This window comes from Taudactylus pleione, unplaced genomic scaffold, assembly GCF_031769625.1.
Source record: "Taudactylus pleione unplaced genomic scaffold, aTauple2 ptg000720l, whole genome shotgun sequence".
In the NCBI taxonomy this organism is placed as follows: Eukaryota; Metazoa; Chordata; class Amphibia; order Anura; family Myobatrachidae; genus Taudactylus; species Taudactylus pleione.
In genome coordinates, this window is record NW_028285122.1 from 997,091 (window position 1) to 1,001,524 (window position 4,434).

Sequence of the window (4,434 nt, forward strand, 5' to 3'; positions counted from 1 at the left end):
ACACCCCTGAATCTGTGTGTTATTGACTTTTTGTACCTTTTTAATGACAGATGCACGTGTTGGGTCTCAGGCGCACTGTAAGACTGAATTACATACAGTACAAACACCAATTTTATAAATTAATGACAATTTTTATTTAACCTACAGTAACATGCTTTACAGAGGGGGGGACTTCTTTAGCTTTCCATCCCCATAGTCCTCTACTGTCCCCCGCTTCTTTCTTCTGCCGCTGGCATGTCCTGGAATTCCAAGCTGGACACGGACATGACTACTGTACAGTACCTAGGAGGAAGGAGATGACGTGAGAACTGTCCTTCCTCAATGCCAACCGATACGCCCTACTGGACCGAGGACTACACAAAAAGATTAGGCTTTTAAGTTAAAATCATCACTGGCACTTTTGGCCTCAGATCCAGAGTTTCACCTATACCAGGTGCAGACTCTACCGTGCATCAGAGTGCAAGGTCCACTGTACGCCCTGAAGAAAGGAGGATAGGCAGAGACGAACAGACAGTAAAAGACAGACACACAGGTTTTCACCGGAGATGCTCTTGTTCTTCATCCTGCTCGATCCCACATACCCTGTACTGTAGGAGAGAGAATACGCTGTGCAGGGTCCTTCCCTGCTCTAACAGTGTCACACTAATCCACTTCTCCACATTAATATATGCCCTAACTAACCAGACTAACAAATTTATTAATAACAAATTTGTATTATAATTAAGCCTGGTGGTGAAATGCTGTAAGCAGTGCCCCTAGGCCCACAGCCCATATAACGATGAAAAAAAAAATACATGAAACAAGACAGTATTTGGGTGCCCCAGATGGAGGTGAACACCAGTTGTCATTTTGAGGTCAAAAGTGAAAATAACTCCAACCGCCCAACCACCCCCCCCTTACTGTAGCAGCAGGTGGCCCTGGGTTTCCCAAAGAACAAACTGGCAGGGAGCTAGAAGTATCAGAAGTTTCATCTGAATGCGATAACAGAGCACTAACATTATCAAAAATGCTTTTCTCACCTTATCCTGATGTCGAAGGGACCGCCTCTCCAACCATACAGTAGATGTACAGTAGAAGCCTGTCTCTCAATTCACGGTGCACCCACTACTGTACAGTACTGTATGTCTGCAACTATGGATGTGGATGTTGAAGCAGCCACTACTACTGTACTGTATATGAACCAAAGGAACCTGAAAACTTGAAACATCTGCATTACAAACAGCAATATCAAGCGCAGTAGCAGAAACTGGCAGCTGCAGCACAATTTGTGACGATGCCAATGTGTGCCTTGGAACAGGGGGCAATGTACAGTAAAAGTAGGTGTACTGTAGGAGCCAGTGGAAGGGGTGGTTGAACCATTAGCTGCGGGCTTACACACTGACTAGGCACATATTGAACCTGCTGTGCATAAGGGATAAACAGTGTAGGGGCAGTGACATAATGCTTTGAGATTTGTCCTGGGCCATGAGGATAGGAGGAGGTGCAAAACTGCTGATTAATCCCCACTAATTGTGGTTGCAATGACCGTTAGAGGTCTCGCGGCTTTGACCAGGTGGCCGGGAGGGGGAGCAGTGCGGTGGTGACTGGGCATGGCTGGGGAATAGGGTTAAATACTGTATGATCAGAGGTGTGTGACAGCAGAAATGCAAGGACAGGGGAGGGGAAGAGAGAAATTAATGAAATTAAAGAATGAAAGGAAAAGAGGAAAAGTATGAAGTACAGTACATAAGGTACAGTAAGGGAAAGGTATTGTAAATAAAGAGCTTATAAAATAAATTAGAAGAATACTGTATACTGTATAATGTAGGGACAGAAAGCACAACCACAATACTGTACATATAGTATGGACACAGTGTACAGTACTTAGCAGTCCGGATCACAAACTGAAAAGAGGAAGTTAAACCCCTCCTCCACATTACTAATTATATACAGTACAGTATAAGCTACATAGCAGTTGCTTGACCGTTTCTTTCGATGACAACTGGTAAGACTCTATACAGATGATCAATATAATTGTTACACTGGGCACGTATCAATACTGTTCTCCAAAACTTCATTATCCCATCCAAAAGTTCCTGTTTAGTTGTTGGTTTCACATCAGACCTGATGAACCTCTTCAACTGGGCCCAGACTAATTCAATGGGATTCATGTCCGGTGACCTACAGGAAAGTAAAAAAAATCAAATATTCAGTCACAGTACTGTACATTAGTAAAAAGTGTACTAGAATAATAACTGTTCGGTACTGTACATACTTTTTTGTACAAAAAACAGTTAATACAGTACTATAGGACAATACTCACTCTGGTGGTGTGCGTTCCCAATTTATCCCTCTCTCTTCCATGAATTTTGCTGAAGCCGAACGTTTTGGATCATTATCCTGGAATAATCGATGTCCTGATGGAAAGCATTTTCTCACAAATGGCACCATACAGGAATCTACTATTTTTTATAGGTAGAAGGTCTTATCCATGATGCCTAAAGAGATGAGAAATTATTGTCAGTAACAAGCATACACTGTACAGGACTGTAAATAATTTTTACAACAAACATTACTGTACTGCACCTTCAAAAATATAGATCGGTCCTACACCCCAACGAGATATACCTCCCCATACATGGACCTTTAACCGATGCTTCGGATGTGGTTTAAGTGAGAGATGTGCACGGTGTCGGAAGGACAGACTTGAGAACCTCTCGATAGAAACCGAAGCTTCATCTGTGAATATTACGTCATTAAAATTCTCTCCACTCTCTATCCACCGTCGTGCTTGTTCAACTCTCTTTACTTTATTTACATCCCTTATCATGGGATTTATCCTGTGGAATTAAAACAAGTTTTAGTTTACTGTCATGTAAAATCAGTGCATTATTAATATATATATATTTTATGTACAGTACTTTGTAGGACCAAAAGTCCATCCCAGTTCCTTACGCATCCGTTTGATGCTGGAACAGGAGATGTCCAGGTCACATTCTGCTTTTAGAATATGTTGGATTTGTAAAGCTGTACGCTCAACATCCTCACAAGTCAATTTGTGCACAATCTTTTTGACGCTCCTACGGTAGAACACATACAGAGCATATACTGTAGCAATTATTGGACAGTTAGTGTTGAAATTGGAACACAATACAGTAGCAATCTAGCAACATACAGTATAACAAAAAATAGGTTGCTGTAAAGTACCTACCATGTGCATTTAGAAGGAAATCTATATCTGGTCAAATGCATGATAGCGCACAGTCTGTAAACTAACAAGAACACCGCTCACTTTCAGCCAGGCCTGGATCTGTAGTGTTGTTTTGTGTTCTTTTTTCATGCTTGCAATTATCTTGCTGATGGCTTTGCTGATTTTTGCCATGTTTGACGACAAAATCTGTGGAGAGAACAATAGAAATACGGTACAGTACTTTTGCTGAGTATACAGACTGAGTACAGTATACAGTACATACAGTAATTTAATGTTTAGTATCATAAAAAACACGGGGTATTACATTCTTACTGTACATCAGCCGTAACATGTGTACACCGGTATACAGTATACTGTACAGTATAACCAGCTAGTAAATTTCATTTTGCTGGCTGTGTTTAATAAATGATAGTTTTGAGCTAATTAGTGATATATATTTCCCAATTTAATCTCACATCAAGCTTTCATACAGTACATACAGTATGCCCCTTAATACACAAATACAGTATGCATCTACCATATGAAGGAGACAAACAGGACAATAAACACAGCAGTTTGGCGACTGACACTAAAATGGCCACTGAGCAAAACAAGATGGCGGCGGGGACAGGAAGGTCACTCACGGGAGACAATACACAGCAAAATGACTGTGAACCATACATACAGTACCGTACAGTAGTAAGCTACCGTACTTACAGTACCAGCGGGTTGATACACTGTATGAAACAGCTGTAGAAGTTCAGGGTACAGCAACAAAGGTGACTCGGTAGTCAGGCAGATTTACAGTAGATCACGGTAATGAGCAGCAACAACAGCGACTAGGAAGTCAGGCCGTGTTGTATCTCAAATGTTAGTACAGATGATATGAGCAGCAAGTCCGTACGGTTAAGTAACAGATTCACAGTATGGATCGGGAGGCCGGTCTGAGACGCTATATTATACTACCAGAGACAAAATAATTCCTTCCCGCTGAAAATCTGGCCGCTGATTGCTGTATTTGAAAAATGCACTTCCTTGTGGTCCAATGGCATGGCAGAGTTTCGGCGGCAAGGTTTTCTTTGTCTCTGGCAGCATAAAAGAGGATCTCAGACAGGACTAGCTATCCACACTGTGAATCTGCTACTTAACTGTACGGACTTGCTGCTCGGATTGTCTCATCGGCACGTATTAACAGTACGAACCCTTGAGATACTACTACTACTACTACTACTACTACCTGCAACGCTGCCTGACGCCTAAGTCGC

At 41.8% G+C, this 4,434-nt stretch overlaps 1 pseudogene; it reads right to left on the minus strand.

Annotated features, from left to right (window-relative positions):
* Nucleotides 1–2,298: 2,298 nt before the first annotated feature.
* On the minus strand, nt 2,299–3,361 carry LOC148477382 (uncharacterized; annotated as a pseudogene).
* Between the last annotated feature and the right edge of the window lie 1,073 nt (nt 3,362–4,434).